Source organism: Dreissena polymorpha, unplaced genomic scaffold, assembly GCF_020536995.1.
Source record: "Dreissena polymorpha isolate Duluth1 unplaced genomic scaffold, UMN_Dpol_1.0 chrUn007, whole genome shotgun sequence".
Classification (NCBI taxonomy): domain Eukaryota; kingdom Metazoa; phylum Mollusca; class Bivalvia; order Myida; family Dreissenidae; genus Dreissena; species Dreissena polymorpha.
Window position 1 is genome coordinate 445,526 of NW_026273321.1, and position 18,804 is coordinate 464,329.

The 18,804-nt window shown below is 34.6% G+C and overlaps 1 protein-coding gene across 1 annotated transcript in view; it reads right to left on the reverse strand.

Annotated features, from left to right (window-relative positions):
- The window catches only part of LOC127863391 (SH3 domain-binding protein 5-like), a 69,356-nt gene that overhangs the window by 23,993 nt on the left and 26,559 nt on the right, over nt 1-18,804 (reverse strand). The window lies entirely within an intron of this gene.

An 18,804-nucleotide genomic window follows, 5' to 3' on the forward strand; every position in this document is an offset into this window, starting at 1 on the left:
AATTCAAAGTCAGGGGAGTTTTCTAAATGTTCTATCAAGTTGTAGATCAGACATGAAGACCATTTACTCAGATTTAATGTCTGATATACATGTAGAGAACACGCTTCCGGTGGAAGGGGTAAGTAATGTTGAAGAGACTCCGGAAGATACGTTAGTTATAGAGCCCGCTGTAATAATTGAAAAATCGAATACAGAATCTGAAGCTGACGACTACGAAGAAAAAACTTATTTGACCAGACGAGGACATAAGATAGACACTGATCCAAATAGAGAAATAATTGCGCATATAAAAAAGGCAGCAAAATCTCATGTAATCTCAAAGTGGTCACCGGGACATAAGCGTCACAAACGACCAACTAAGGAGAAGAACGGTAGTGATTCCAGTGTCGAGAACAACTCACAAGTAGAACAAGAACTTAGGCTGTTGCGACAAAAGTTACACATTATGAAGACTTCACAGACTTCAATGGTATTTAAAGATGAAGCAAAAGGTTTAAACCCCACGGAGTATGTTCTTGTCGAAAATGAATGTGACTTAAATACAAAGTCTAAAGCTGGAGTGAAAACCACCCAAAAGTATATAAACCATAAGAAAGAAAGCCAGTCTAAGGAAGGGGACGACAAACCCGGAATGAAAACCGTAAAACAATACGCACATGTCAATCGTACTAAAGTTAAAAATAGTCTGTCAAGCGCGACTGTCAACGAAAATTCAGATAAAAATAGTAAAGAAGAATACAAGACTGTTAAGATATCAAAAAGAGATGTTATACATAGAGATAAGCCTCGTAAAACCAATAAAAATCATGGGGAACGACGACAAGAAAATGGCAATACGCAGAATCTTGATGGAAAGTTTCAAGTCCAACATAAAGGACACGTTATTTCAAAGAGTAAGACCAGAAAAAGTTTTCACCATGAAAACAAATCAGAAGTTGCAAACAAAGACGGCGCTATCGCTTCTGACTCAGACAACAATGACATGGTAAACAGTATTCAAACGGGGCGACAAAGTGTTGACTCGGGTATTATCTTAGGAAATATTTTTGAAGACAAAATCAGTACTGCGCAACCTAAAACGAACCGCAGACGTTTTTCAAAGACAGGGCATTCCTCCAGCGACCTTGCTAGTAAAGAAAACCCGTCGCGTTTGTCTGATAACAGCTCGATTTCGGAACTAAAAAGCAAATCGAGGCAAGTTAATCTGGGAATAGATGTGGCGTCTAAGATTGTCGATTCCAGGAAGAATTTTTATCAAAACGGGGCTGTTCATTCGGTAAGGGCTAGATTGACTTAACACTACTTATTTCAGATTTAAGATGCTGAATATGTTAAATAATAGACTTTTTGTAATGGAACCCATATTGCTTAAAACATATCCATAAAAGACTGACATCTTTTATCTTCAAGGTAATTTTACCTTTCACAAACGTGTCAATATTGCCAGTAGCTATTTAATCATACTGTGTGGAAGGTAAAAGGGTGCCAAATATATTTTTGGAAAGAGAAATGTCAACATATTTCTGAAAAATATCACCTCTTATTTCGAAAACAATACAGATTCAGCATTTTACGATATTATTATAATACAAACGTATGAATTAAAAGCTTAGATGTCTGGTATTTTGTACGCTAGGTCACAAATTCACATTAAAAGAAGCAATAGGTGTCTATGCATAACGACACTTTTGTGAGGCTGTCATGTTACTAAAGGTGCATAGGGTCACGGTATACTGGTGACTAAGCAAATGCGTTACTTTACTGACTTTACTGAGTGGAAAGGTATCGTAATGTTAATGGAAAGCACGTATTCTTACAATAATGGCTAACTTCAAAACTATAAGAGGCAGGCTTATTTATCTTTTAAATGAATATTCCTTGGTAGGTCATAGGTGAGCATATTTCAAATAATCAATGCCGATATTCAAATCAACCAGCACCTGACTTTGTTTACATGGGCAGTTTGTTGCATTTTTCCGACGTCACCTGAGTTATGGCCCTTGTTGGAAAACAATGACTTCTCTCCAACGTTATATTTGCTAGGGTGACTCAATGTATCAACATAATTACCATCATGTGAAATTGTGCATCAGGATATTTAGGTGAATTGTTCCCCGAACTTACCGTTTACAACTGGAACATCATTGTCATACGAAAACATGCATATATTAGCAATTGTTATGATTTTATAAAGTTGTCGCTTTTGGAATGTGTAACCATATCTAAAGTTTTAGCAAATTAAACTTGTACTGCTTTGGTGTCGGGTTTTTAACCACGGTCTTGACTAATGTTTTATTCAGACGTACAAGATAATTTACATTATGCGATCTAAGTGAACACAAATAATGTTGTATACGATTTCAGTAATTTAAATATAAGTGGAAAATACGACGCCATGACGATAAGTTAAGGGTTAAATGTAATAGTGAATTGCACATACAGTGTTTGTTTGACCTGATTGAAACGTTCAAAAGGAATAATGTTGAATATGTGGAATGCTAATTGTGTATACATATGCATGTTGTTGAATAGCAAATCGATTTTTATTAAATTTCCATAACTGATAATAGATCTGGACATAATGCTTTGCCACTGTCAATAAAAGAAAAAAATTATGGAAGAGATTGCGCGGGAAGAACTTTAAAAGACATATCATACGGACCGACCGTAAAACATAAAAAATTGAATTGCCTTAATATAAAGTCAATAAAACGTTTTGTGTAGAAAACAGTATAAATTCCCCATGTTTGCACAATAAGTATACCGTGCCAATCCACTCAGTACAGATGTAACGCGCTTTTAAAGCATTATACAATTACCATGATATGCACCGTCATCGACGAATATGTCGCTCAATATTGGTGTCTCAATTTGGTCTAAGTGGCTTACAAAGAACAAATCAATATTGATACATTTTTTACTACAAGAGATTTATTACGTCGAGGATTATAGTGAATAATGATCACCTTCGGGGTATTTTTCTAAATCAATTACGCAGTATACATATGGTTGATATTCGAACATGTTTGTGATTCGTGTGTCAATTTAATTATTGACGCGAAGATGAGATGATTTAACTAGTTATCCGGTTATAAAAATAATATAGATTTTTACCGATTCTTGGTTTCAGGAAATGCCACTTTTAAAAAGATTGTACATGTACAGAGAGGGTTCAAAACTCGTAAAATACCAATCAATCAAGAAACCATATTCACGTAATTAGTGTCATTTTATGTTTTACTTTCATCGGTAGTGCGCAATGCATGCTTCATATTTTTACTTTAACATATGTATTTGCTTCACTATTCTTAATTGTACGTATAATATCGCTGCAATCAAGTAAACACACAGTTCAATACCCACACATGATTTATCTTGTAAAGATACATTCGCATTCGGTATAAAACTTTGGCGCTTTGAAAATGAAATGGTACACGGTCTGTAATACAAATAATCCTACCAAAGTTCCCAAATCCTAACGCAGTTATAGCATTGCGACAAGAAAGACATAGTATACTTGTTATTTCTTTCAACGAATATTATGACATGAACTGCTTTGACGGCTCGTTAACAGTTGTTTTTATACTACTTTACCATAAAAGACGTCGAAGCCGTGAAGCTGTGAGAAAATTGATAAAAACCTTTATTATTGCTGGATAATAACATACTGCCTTTTTAAAATGGATAACAATCTGACCAACGCTTACAAACATGAAAATGGACACCAAAAAAACGAAACATAACCGAAACAAAGTCTCTGTTTCCGCAATCTTGAACTGCGTTAGGTTATATTAACCCATTTATGCCGAGTCGACTCTCCCATCATTCTAAATTGGATCAATTTATTTCCAAAATAAGGGATGTCTAGTATATTTATTTCTATATTTAGAATAGTTCTTACAGAGAGTCCTGTGAGCAAACAGCGCAGACCCTGATGAGACGCCGCATCATGCGGTGTCTCCTCTGGGTCTACGCTGTTTGCCAAGGCCTTTTTTCTAGACACTACACATAAATGGGTTAAATTGGTTAGGAGTATCAGGGTACAGGCCATGCGTTATTGCGAGAAAATCCACGTCGTTCCTTTTGTGGCAATCGTGATAAGAAATGTGTTGAATTGTATAATTTATAGAAATGGTTTTACATGTAGTGTTGCTGCACGTTGATAATAAATTCTCTGATCAATGTATATAATGGTTCATCTTTAACAAAAAAATCAGTAAAGGAGGAAATCTATTCAATGATTCAGGTATCAAGTATCTTGCGAACATGAGTTCTTTTGTCATTATCAAGTGATTGAATGTACTCAAGTAATGTTTGTTTTTCTGTGCAATATAGTGATTCTATTGTGCTTATGGCAACATCGATATGTTAGGTTACCAAGAACGCTATTGAAACACTTAACATCCCTTCCAATATTTACCCAGCGGTGTGAATCAACGCAATTAGAGTATGAACAGGTATACAATGTAATACTAGTTATGCATAATCGATACTAAAAAACTAGATCACTCTTGATTGTATCGATACAATATACGATTATTGAAACACCAATGAGCACTATAGTAACCGTTTTTCTTCTATTTGTAAAACGGATACGCCATTGGCAGTACTGCCACTGCTCTAGGAGTGTCCAAACAGATTAGGGAAATGCTTAGCTGCTTATAGACTTACCTTTAATTGGATATATGATGCAAAACTCGTGTAATCTGTGGGTACAAACACAGCTGAAACAATTAAAATCATTTTAAAATCACATGCCGTATACACCGTTATTATTATTCTGTTCTGTTCTGTATTATAGAAATGAAACTTTCATCGGTGGATTCAATATGGCAATGGTGTGTGTATGTACGGGTTAGAGTGTGTCCCAAATTTGTTGAGATCCGGATAATACATATCTACAGATATTCAAAACGCGACACAAACTAGCGCCCTTCCGTCATTTTAAAGGAAACTATGTTAGCTGACTATATTGTTCATGTCGATAGCTCATCAACGGGTTTAATTCATAAACGCATCTGAATCACTCGCTCATGTTTTGTCTTCATTATTCGGCGCTTAATAATGTTACTGATGTGTCTAGGTCGTCTTACTTATTTAGCTGGAATTTAAACAATCGAAAGAAAAACAAAACTGCGCCATAGTATAGTTTGATCGCGCGAGGCTACTTCTTGTCTGAATTAACTATCCTCTTGTAACTATTCATATAAATTTAATTGATTTTGAGCTTATTTACGCATATTTTCACGTTTCCTTGCAGCCCGGTAATAACGTACACATGACGTCACATTCCACTTCAAGCGTTCTTATTTTAAAAAGTGACAACTTACAGTCTCTAAGAAGTTCTTATTATAAGGGTAAAATTCACGCATAATGCATGTGCACATGTTCATCACTTTCTATTTGTGTTATTTCAGATCTATCATTTTCTGAACATAAGGCTGTACTATTGTCTAAGCAATAGCTACTAGAACCTTGCTCTAACTGTAAAAATGTAATTTATATCATTATTTGTTTAATGGAACACTTACTTTAGCTTGATGATTTGTAATTGTCGGCTTGGGTACTACTAAATATACCCAGGTAGGCCTACTCTTAAGTATACTTAAATGTACACCGGGTACGGAAAATATACTGAAACGTACCCGGGAATTATAACGCTAAATTGGTCATTGTCGGCTAATATTTATGTTATTATTTTGTAATCCTACTCAAAAAGCATGTTGAGGCAGGTTTTGTTCAAAGGGAGAATTTTGTTTCGTATTTCAGTAGCGCGTTTACGACTTTGGATTTTAGGCGGGAATAAACCTCGGGTACAGTCTAAACAGGCCGCGTACGTGTAAGTATATTTTCCTTACTCTGGGTACATTTAAGTATACTTTAAGTACCCGGGGTACATTTAAGCAGTACCCGAACCGACAATGACAAATCGAGCCTAACTATACTTGTCTAAAACAGAACGATTGCTTCATCAATTATTCACATAAAATCCTATCAATGTATGGTCAATGAAATGTACAAGCATCTTAATCGAAGAGGTATTTGTTTTGTGAGAGTATTTTGATGACAAAAAGAATTACTTTTATTTCCAAAGTAACTTTGGAATGACATGCCGGAGCAAGTGTGAATTTCCTATTGCAAGAAGGATTCATTAGCATAATAAGAACACATCATGAAAATATAGTGACAATTTCCAATACAAATTTAGACAAAAATACTTAAGCGTCTATATTGCCAACTAACATGGAGAAAAAAGTAATATGTTCTGATGATAAAAAAAATACATAAATAAATTATTAACTGAAAACAATGGCATTCCAACTAGTCAAACAAAATGGACTTAATAATGTGTAAGTAATGATTGAAAAAACGTAATGCTCTTGTGTTCATTATAATTAGGATACATACATCAGATTGTCAAGTGTAGAATAGTCTACAGAATCTTGGGAACAATAGCTCTAATTTTCAAATGAAAATTGTAACCAACAATATATGAACATTCTTCATCAATCAAGAGGAAAACATAACGCACTTGTTCAGGCGCTGTCCATCTACGCTGAAAATTGTTAGATTTGCTGTTAACCCTTGAAGTTGACCAAGCTTACTTAGTCAGCTGACATGCCATGAGCTACTTCTTGGAATAACACATTTAAAAATGAATGATATACACCATGTGTGCCTCAAAACTAAACGGTATGTATCTCATTGTCAGAGAAATCGCAGAAGTCCTTCAAGATTTTGACATGCAAATAGTATGAAACAGAAGCTTGCAATGTATCAACTGCAATACAAAACTGGCCTCTTGTCAAAACATTTGCAGACATATGTTATAACAGCATTATTAATCATAACACACACTATATAGTATTGTTTATAACATCAGTATGTAGATAAGTTTGCACTATCAGTGTAGTTCACACGTTTCAATAAAGCACATTAGTTCTCTTTCTTATGTGCACTTGTATACAGGTAGGTGATATACATGCTTACATCTAAACTATGCATGTGCAAGTTAGGTTTTCGTAAAATTCCTGAAATATAAAGCTATATGTATTGTACATGAATGAATGTGCAAAACTATATGTGTATACATCTTTCATGTCGAAGATTAAATTCCAGTAAGTTCTTTCTTTGCACTCAACTTTACAGTAACCGTCGGTAAGATACAAAATAATATGAAATCTATGAAATTCTTCTTGTTATATTAAAGAACACACATTAAAAAATATAAGTACATTTATATATATATATATATTATATATATATATATATATATATATATATATATATATATATATATATATATATATATATATATATATATATATATATATATATATATTCGCACTTTTTTCAATTTCGCACATATATTATGCATGTATCAAAATGTGTGTAATTTTGAAATCGCTCGACTTACAGCTTTTTCTTCAAAGTAAAAGTGAAAATTTAAATACAATTTACAACTTTAAATGTTTAAACATCGTGTCTGTACTTATTCAGTTTTTTTATTTAATGCTCGCCTGAGCACGAAGTCTCCGGGTCCAGCTTTTGTGACCAGCCTTTGTCCGTCGTCGTCCATCGCAATTCGTGCATCCACTGTTTCTTTATATAACACGTCTTCCAAAACCCACCAGGCCAATTTAAATCAAACTTTTACAAAGATTAAATTTAAATCAAAATGGTCTGCTGCAAAGGCTGGTGAAAATTTCCAACAACAGCTTCCTCTAAACAACTTTTAATGTATTCTGGAGTAGACTAAATATTTGAAGAGATAATGTTAAGGTGTTCCTATATGAGGTTAATAAATTGTTCTGCCTTGTTGCAACAAGTGCAAAGAAAATGATCTTGGGATTGAAATATTAAACAAAATCTTCCCTTAAACTAGCTAAGACAAATTTATCAGATTTCATGTTGACCGGTCCTCTACGAGTTATATCAATCCTTTTGGTATAAGTGGAGCTCCGGTTGCCATGTCAACTCATATGGGAATTGATAAATACATTTGTATTTACATTTGTCAGATCACATCATTATTTCACAGGCATAATTTTGAATGTGTCTATTTCAAAGTGATTGCATTTATTTCATGAAGTGAGTAGACATGGTCTCTTTTTTCTATATGTCCAAGATAAAATTTAATCAGGTGAGCCATAATGGCCACAATGGCTCCTTAGCTATTTAAATTAAAATATTTTAGCATATTTAAATACCCTTATACTTAAACAATTAAATTAATCCATACATAACATTTGTTTTTTCCTCTATTTATTGTTAAAAAAGAACAAGGAAACAAATAAATAATAAATTATGTAACACATTATTTTATTAGCAAAAACAACAATTAAGAGTCAAACCGTATCACATGTGATTTGCTATTGTTCTTTGCATTAACAATTCATTCTATTGCTTTTCAGGAAGAAATAAGAGAACTTAGGATTATGAAATTGTTTCGAGAAATACAGACGGCCCGGAACGTGACCGTTTTCCCGCGTTCCTATGACATCATCGAAGACAAAACTTCCGGTTTCTTGATGATTGACTACGACAAACAACATCGTTTTTTTACCTTTTCAGATGGTGAAGCTCTCGACAGGTTTTTGTACAAACCAGTCCAATACGAACTGTGTTGTAAATTAAATTGCGTGTCATCGAATGTTCGCAGGAAGGAGAAAGCATTTAAAGCACTAAAACAAAAGCAGGTGCATTCTAAAGTCTCCTAGGTGAGTGTGAACAATTGCATTTTAAGGACACAAGAAGGCATCTGAAACCCGTTTTGCATTTTAAAATGTGTGTACCAATATCAGCTTTTTGTTGTAAACATAATATTTAAATAAACGGCGTTCACATAAAACAAATGAAATACACTTGTCTTGCTATGGACAAAACGGGAAACGTTTGGTGTGTGTTTTTTTTTTGCATTGATCATTAACCCAGAGCTTATTTTGATTAGCAATTAGCAACTCGATAAACATTTGTTTTTTGTTTCTCGCAACAATTTTCTTTACAATCATAAACAATACCGCGTTTAAGCTCCGTCATATGTTTAAATATGCATGATTATCGCGATATTTCGTAATTAATTATTCAGTGTTTAGTGATGAGACGATCGTAATGATCCGCCACTCACCACTGACATTTCAATGAACTCATTGTTTACAAATAAGTTGTTATGAATGGTTTCCGAGAGAGTTTAATTGTTTGCTCAATTAGGTTTATTGTATGAGTATAGTATGATGAAGTTCAGTGATAGTTTCACCATCCGCCACACTGGTGGAAAAATCAACTTTTACATACAGTAACATTACTTTTGAGTGTCTATCATTGATGAACATTGGTACGGCATTTTACTCCCTTATGGATTAGGCATTTTGTAAAAATTGTCCATTAAGAGTAAAGTCTTTATACGACTGTGATACTTATAGTCTATGCTAATAATATTATTGTGTATTGTCATGTTATTTAACTCAGGTGTGTTGGCTCCTAATTTCGACGATTTGTAGAAATGTTACGTGTATATAGTTCATGCGTAACTAAAATAACAGTTTTCTTTAGTACGGTATACATATTTTGCGGACGTAAAGGCAATGGAAAGCAGATTGCATGTATAGAGGACTTCAATTGGTCGTTTCGGTTATTCTTTCGTATTTCGGTCCACCACTTTGGTGAAGTCATTGGACACTCAGACCATTCCATGTACCTCGCTAGTGCTTTATAATTGTATCATCTGTCTTAAAGAATTGTACAACCTGTTTAAATACGAAATAGTTCTTGAGTAATCATGATTAGGTATACGAGAAAAAATGGATTTGTGTTAGGTGTTTGTCGTTATTTCTTCAGCCGAGTTAATTTTAAAAAAATGTAAAGACACATTGTTTACGACGACAAGCTTGTTTGACACATTAATCGTTCTGCGAAAAATTCTACCGCAATGGATCTTTGTGTAATTCTGTAATCGATTACATGAAATACACATTTTGTAATGGTTGATATGTTCATGCACATAATTACGTATTTTAAACCCATAAAGGACTACCTAATCAATTATGTTTCTAAACTTTTTTTGTTTTATATCTTGATTGAAATAATAAATTGTTGACAAATAAACTCGCTTGCCTTTAATCATATCCTCTGTGCGGACAGTAATATAGAATGGCTTATTTATGAAATTATTTGTTTTTCAATCGGAATCGGTTGTTGTTGTTTTTTTACAGAAAAATTGAGAAAATATCTAAATTGTCCACAAGTAAATTACATGCAGTTACTATGTGATCATCAATTATAGTTATACCCATACACATGTTCGCGAAGATTGGTCAGGATCGTATGGCAAATAATAGTATAACAAGATCCGGAAAAAGACATACGAGTACTTATGGACAGTGCACATAATTACCTAATTATCGGTCAAGACTAACCTCCAATTATCTGCCAACAGAGATCCACAACATTAACAAGGTATAAATGTGTCAATTAAATGCCTCTATTGTGAGCAAAATTAGAGAATACTAGGTTAGCGTTGAATACAGAGAAGTTTATGTTGCGAGGCTTAGAACGCCGGAAGCGCGAGCCTTGGCGAGCGCTTTCGGTGTTCGAGCCGAGCAACATAAACTTCTCTGTATTCAACGCTAATCCTAGTATTCTATTTATCCCATTTGATTGTTTCAACATGACATTTAACAAAAATAGATCTAATGGCCTTAACAATAATTTTAATTAAGTCATAAAAGCGCTTAAAATCTAACAAATGTAACCATGCGTAGTGATATACATGTATTTGTTCTGGTACGCAAAATAGTCTTTAAAAAATTCACACACAAACTGTAAAACAAGTAAATATATCACCATATGCCTACATTCAATTTTACGCAGTATGCGAATTTTAACACATTACGACCGCGAAAAGAAGATTTTACTTTACCATAATTCATTTTATTTTCGAAAGAAAATGATCAAAATCCAATATGGCGGCGATTGCTCCTGACAAAATGCTGTCGATGTCAACATACATGTACACCATCGACGACCTAGTTCTGGCTACCATAACTTTAAATGTCGCTTTTTATGATTTTTGACTGGCGCGACTTTGTACAGGTCTGTCAATACAAATAAACTGTCGCTGAAGTTTCTTTAGCTATCGAAGACCTTGACAAATTTGACGAGTAGACAAAACAATTGCAGCGACTGACACTTTATTTGACAAAATATACAGGGCAATACGTTTTCCGACTTCGAACGACGAATTTAAGGACGCGCAGAACGTGTTTTTTTATATAATGTTATGGGTATCCGGTATGCCGTGTGTGATCCGATGCATCAATGGCGCCCATGTTATAATCATTTACCCGAGAACAGGGAACGACACAAGTACAAACAAAAATCAAAACACGTAAGAACTAGTATCTTACCTTTAATTATCCTTTAAAATTCATCTTATAATCCATTTAACTCAATAATTGAAGATTTTGCATCTAGGGTCTTTAATAATTATTTTAGCATAGTTAAATAAAGACCCTTATGTCATTCTATCACTTTATTCAAATGAGTTTATGAACGCGATAAACTTTCTTTTATCCCATTTTCACAGCGACATTGACGGTATAACACGTTGTGGGATATACTTGCTTGTATTCAACACTGTGGAATATACCTGTCGCGTGCACGGACTACTTTTTAAATGACGTCATGCGATATGCGCTAAAATTAGGTCGATATTGTTTGGTTCATTGATCGAATTTTAAGGTCACCCATTAGAAGAAAATGTGCACATTTTGCAGAAAAACATATATCTGACATATTCACCAAAAGAAATGTTGAAATAAAATATGAAATTACACGATTTTTGTTTTGTTATTTTTTTATTTATAACAAAGTCGACAAAACTTAAGCTTCAAAATTATACGACCTTCAACCTTTAAAACTAGTCATATGACATAATTTTTCGCCATCCGTATAATGAATCAGCTGATTGATGGCGTCATAAAATGGCATACTTGTTGCGTCATTTTCCTCATTTTTTTGACGATTTATTATAAACGCGACTTATTTCACATTTTTTCTACATGTACTGTATGTCGACATATCTGAATTGTCAATTGATCACATTTTCCTTATTTCGTGTAATGTGCATTGCTTATAACCAAAGCATATACTTTTGACATTTAACTTAAATATTAAGAATGTACAACAAGCCATACACATATCGCACAGTTCATGAATAATCTGCTATGTTTGCTTTCCTATTTAATTCACGTTAGGCATAGAGCTGTGTAAAGTATAAGATGGTAAAAATAGCACCACACTGGAATTGGGAACGTCCCATTTTGTACACGGGTATTTTCTACTTATTTATCTGTTGTGTACTGGAATGTTTTCCATTCTTTGTGTATTTATATATTAAATTATTTTCTCGTACAATAAGGGCATTTACCATAGATAAATAAAACATTGTGCAAGTTTAAACATAATTATGTTTGTATGCAGAAATCTGCAAATGCAACCGAGTTTACCAACGGCTATTATTAGATAAACTGCTCCGGTTCATTTGAACAGCAGTAATGTAGAGTACATGACGTAGCGTGTGACGAAGAAGAAAGTTTATCGCGTTCATAAACTCATTTGAATAAAGTGATAGAATGGCATAAGGGTCTTTATTTAACTATGCTAAAATAATTATTAAAGACCCTAGATGCAAAATCGTCAATTATTGAGTTAAATGGATTATTAGATGGATTTTAAAGGATAATTAAAGGTAAGATACTAGTTCTTACGTGTTTTGATTTTTGTTTGTACTTTTGTCGTTCCCTGTTCTCGGGGAAATGATTTTAACATGGGCGCCATTGATGCATCGGATCACACACGGCATACCCATAACATTTTATAAAAAACACGTTCTGCGCGTCCTTAAATTCGTCCGAAGTCGGAAAACGTATTGCCCTGTATATTTTGTCAAATAAAGTGTCAGTCGCTGCAATTGTCTGTTTACTCGTCAAAATTGTCAAGGTCTTCGATAGCTAAAGAAACTTCAGCGTACAGTTTATTTAGTATTGAAAGACCTGTACAAAGTCGCGCCAGTCAAAAATCATAAAAAGCGACATAAAGTTATGGTAGCCAGAACTAGGTCGTCGATGGTGTACATGTATGTTGACATTGACAGCATTTTGTCAGGAGCAATCGCCGCCATATTGGATTTGATCATTTTCTTTCGAAAATAAAATGAATTATAGTAAAGTAAAATCTTCTTTTCGCGGTCGTAATGTGTTAAAATTCGCATACTGCGTAAAATTGAATGTAGGCATATGGTGATATTTTTTACTTGTTTTACAGTTTGTGTGTGAATTTTTTAAAGACTATTTTGCGTACCAGAACAAATACATGTATATCACTACGCATGGTTACATTTGTTAGATTTTAAGCGCTTTTATGACTGAATTAAAATTATTGTTAAGGTTATTAGATCTATTTATGTTAAATGTCACGTTGAAAAAATCAAATGGGATAAATAGAATACTAGGATTAGCGTTGAATACAGAGAAGTTTATGTTGCTCGGCTCGAACACCGAAAGCGCTCGCCAAGGCTCGCGCTTCCGGCGTTCTAAGCCTCGCAACATAAACTTCTCTGTATTCAACGCTAACCTAGTATTCTCTATCTTCGTCACACGCTACGTCATGTACTCTACATTACTGCTGTTCAAATGAACCGGAGCAGTTTATCTAATAATAGCCGTTGGTAAACTCGGTTGCATTTGCAGATTTCTGCATACAAACATAATTATGTTTAAACTTGCACAATGTTTTATTTATCTATGGTATATGCCCTTATTGTACGAGAAAATAATTTAATATATAAATACACAAAGAATGGAAAACATTCCAGTACACAACAGATAAATGAGTAGAAAATACCCGTGTACAAAATGGGACGTTCCCAATTCCAGTGTGGTGCTATTTTTACCAGCTTATACTTTACACAGCTCTATGCCTAACGTGAATTAAATAGGAAAGCAAACATAGCAGATTATTCATGAACTGTGCGATATGTGTATGGCTTGTTGTACGTTCTTAATATTTAAGTTAAATGTCAAAAGTATATGCTTTGGTTATAAACAATGCACATTACACGAAATAAGGAAAATGTGATCAATTGACAATTCAGATATGTCGACATACAGTACATGTAGAAAACATGTGAAATAGGTCGCGTTTATAATAAATCGTCAAAAAAAATGGGGGAAATGACGCAATAAGTATGTCATTTTATGACGCCATCAATCAGCTGATTCATTATACGGATGGCGAAAAATTATGTCATATGACTAGATTTAAAGGTTGAAGGTCGTATAATTTTGAAGCTTAAGTTTTGTCGACTTTGTTTCTTATGAAAAATCATTCAGTGGTAAAGTAAATATAAATAAAAAAATAACAAAACAAAAATCGTGTAATTTTATATTTTATTTCAACAGTTCTTTTGGTGAATATGTCATATATATATTTTTCTGCAAAATATGCACATTTTCTTCTAATGGGTGACCTTAAAATTCGATCAATGAACCAAACAATATCGACCTAATTTTAGCGCATATCGCATGACGTCATTTAAAAAGTAGTCCGTGCACGCGACAGGTATATTCCACAGTGTTGAATACAAGCAAGTATATTCCACAACGTGTTATACCGTCAATGTCGCGGTGAAAATGGGATAAAATTGTATAAGACATTGTAAACGTCAATTACATAACTTCAAAGTTTCGAAATATATTTCAATGAGATATTAAAATGATGTACATGTTACACTTCCAAAATTTGAAGTTAGTAATCATGTTACAGATGCGTTAGCTGTTCGTCTTAGAGTGCACGCTGAGAATGACAGCGATCCATCGAATACAAAAGTTTCACTAAATATTTAATAACGCTGTTATTATGCTAATGCATCCTATATATGCCGTTTAAATCAATTCATGTGAATGACAAGCACTGAACTCTAGTATTCTAGCCTTCTCGCACTTTGAACTAGTGTTGACGCAATTTCACATCATTCTGTGCAACAAACCATTTAAGGGACCTTTTCAAAGATTTTGGCATGTATTGAAAAAGCTTCAGTAAAAAACAAGAATAAAATTAAAGAAAGAAAAAAGTAACCCTGAACTGGGCTCGAACCACTGACCAATGGAGTAAACGTGTAGCGCTTAGACCATTCGGACATCCGTACACATACAATGCGTGAGGAATTTTATACTTTATATATGCAATCCTCGTATTGTCACAAAATATAACAACAAGAGTACTCTCCAAATTATTCAATCGTTTCGCGTTGCAACGCTGAATACTTTTCAGGGTTTTAAATCGTCAAAAGATGCATTTATATAATTATAATGGATATTTTAGAACATGGTTAATGTTCAGTATTGCTGTTTCCTCACAAATATCAGAACTACAACGAAAATATACAAATTTGAAACATTTTTTTTTATTTTGTCAATTTACCAAAACGTGAAAAGGCCTCTTTAAATCTTAAAATCGTAAAATGTTATTGTATATAAACTTTAGCAGATAAGCCACGGTTAACGTCTCATTGTAGTTTAAGAACGAACGAAATTACGTCAACTATGGAGGACTCAGAGAGCTTGATGGGTTTCAGGGGACAAGCATGCCATATACTAGTATAGTATTGTTTAAACCAAATGAATTAATCTGACCTTCAGAGTAGGAGAAGCAACCCCGCTTTAGTGGTTTATTGAAACCCAAAGCATTATGTAGAACAATAACTCTGATTAAGAAATAGGTATGGCACCTTTACTCTGAATTTGCTTATAAAGCCTTAAATCAATCTATAAAGTTTCGTTTGAATCCATGACTATTGCCCGTAAATTTGAGTACATGGCACTGGCACAAAAAACTAATTATAAAATATAAAAAAAACAAAGGAAAACGATTCCAAAAATACCGACACGAGAAATGTAGTTCTTGATCTCTCAACCACAGTTCATTATCAATGTTTTAACCACCTTTACAAATATTTGTTCAACACTTAAAGAGTAATGCTCCGCATTACAAAACCGCAATAACTAAGTAAAACATCATGAGAGAGTATATTTCCTCTTCACTCTGCACATTCCTTTAGTGCACTCTATCATTATATTTAATTTGAATCCTCTAACCCATTTATGCCTAGCGTCTACAAAAAAAGGTATTGGCAAACAGCGTAGACCCAGATGAGACGTCGCATAATGCGGCGTCTCATCAGGGTCTGCGCTGTTTGCTTAAAGGAATTTCTGCAAGAAATATTCTAAATATAGAAATAAATATACAAGACATCCCTAATTTTGGAAATTAATTGATCCAATTTAGAAGGATGGGAGAGTCCACTAGGCATAAATGTGTAACATACGTCTTTAGTTCCTTTCCGCAAAAGAAGCGGGACTGACGATGGTATTAATATGTCCATCCCTTCGGTGGTTGAGCTAAAATATTCATGTTTAATACCGTTCTTCTCGACCCTCTACTGGTTAGATGGTTGTGTGATCGGTGGGTTTTCGATTGAGAGATTAGGTCGGTGATTTGGTGGGTAGTTGGATGAGAGTTTAGGTGAGTTGTTTGGAGGATGGTTGGGGCGTGTTTCGGTGGGTGGTTTTGTTTGTATTTGGGTGAATGTTTTGGTAGGTGTTTTGGTGGATGCATGATTTTGTTAATGTTTTTTTCCGTGTCTGTCCGTCGCGATTTTGTTTCATCTGTAGATATTTAATGGATTTGAGGATTATAATTAACGTAAACTAGTTATATCCGATTACTAGACGATATTTTGTATGCAAATCTGATTATCGTCCGCAAAATCAATGTCCATTCTTTATCATTGTTTGTTCACGTTCCATTAAAAAATTACTTTTTGGAATATGCATGTATGTTATTATTGCATTGCTTCTACTCTATCTCGTGAAGTGACGTCTTTGTTATCAAAGGTAAAGGCCACAATTTACAATATGATTCGTCAAACACGGTCTTGGCATGGTATTGTAAAATATATAACGACATATTTAAGTAACGACTACATGTTTTCGTGGGCAATAAATAAATATTTATAACAGTATACACATAAAGGAGACGGAACAGAAAGATTGAACCGAATACTCTGACAAGCTGTATGTATAGCTCTACATGAATAAACACATGATTGAGGTAGGTGCTTTGAGAAAATACGTTTTAATAATTTGCATCGTACTTATAATTTGTCGTGCAATGTTTCACAAGACGTTCTACATAATTCTATTTCATGCAAGTATAGATCTACTCGTTATATTTCCACATCCCTTTAGTTATGGATCCACGCGCCATATGTTTCTCTAGTGATGAAATCAATCTCGCACTTAGAGCCTTAGAAGTCGATTATTTGTCGGGCATTGTCATCTTTGTGGAATTGCTTTCATCAGCCAAGCATATGTTTTTGGAATATAAGTTTCATCTTTTGACTAGTCTCATGTAAAATTAATTGTTGACATTATTAAAACTACAAAAGCGATTATTCTCTCTAATTCTTGAAAAACAAGCCCTTGCGACGGTGCGTGCTCCTCTTGCAGTCTGATGGGAGATATATAAACATCAGAGACCTATAAATCAGGTAAGCATTAGTACCAGTAGGTTAGGATGGGTTTCTGTTGGGATATAGATTCCGATAAAACAGCATCTGATATCGATGTTACCAATTGAAGCAATACCACAGTCATAACTTATGTATCGTCTATAATCACGTCGTTAACATTGTACTGCTACTACAATATATCCTCGTCACACCAGACTGACATTCGGACTGCGTTTCAACGGGGATCCAGGAGCGGTAGCATTAACAAAGACGCCGTCAGAAAGTCATCAGAAAGTATGAAGACGGCGTCCAAATGTCAAGCTCGCCGAAAAAGGCGATTTTACGGCAACTTCTTTGGACATAATCAAAGTAAACGCCGAGGCATGGCGGGTCTCACGGCGTCATGGCTAGAACGCTGTAGGATCGCCCTGATTACGTTATAGACGAAGAAGTAAACGTTAAGTTCGCATAAGCGTCGTTGAAGACACAATAAGGTCGTAGTTTGGACACTGCAATGGGGCAAATGATAGATTCGCCAGACCTACATATGTTTTTCGGATGGACAGATATCTTATCGACAGTATAACAACATCCTAGTAAAAAGCTGTGGCCTGCTTGGCTTCTTAGAGGACGTCTTCATTTCGTTGATCATTGCATGACACTAGATTTTTGTCCTAGAATGGTGGGTGTTCTCTGAGAAAATACACCATAGTGCCGGTTGGTTCAGGTTTCTCCTGACCTGTGTGTGTGTCCCTTGCCTGGACTCTTTATACGTGTTGCACTGAAACGATGTTAACGACCATGAGCATTCTTCCAAGAGTTGTCCTCACCACCTTTCCACACACACACACGACCCATTAACTTAGGCATACAACTGAGCAATGTTCATTTAAATCTAATGAAGCCTTCACAACTTTAAGCGTAGACATGAACGACAATTTAAGGAGAAAAACATTTAGATTCTTTCAACGCGAACGCTGAAAGGTCATAGTGCAGTCGCTATGCTTACTTCAAGGTCGCAGAAGAGACGTAGGAAGAACGCCAAGAACGAAATGTGGACGCCATGACGTCAATAACCGTGGCCGCGTAAACGCCTAGGGATCGCAGTAATAACGCAGTCACATCGCTTAGGACTTTGACGAAAAGAAAGAAATCACTACTAAAAAAGAAAACAGATACCAACCTGTGTAGATTGAGAACCGAACACGCGGTAACATCAACATCAATAGTAACAA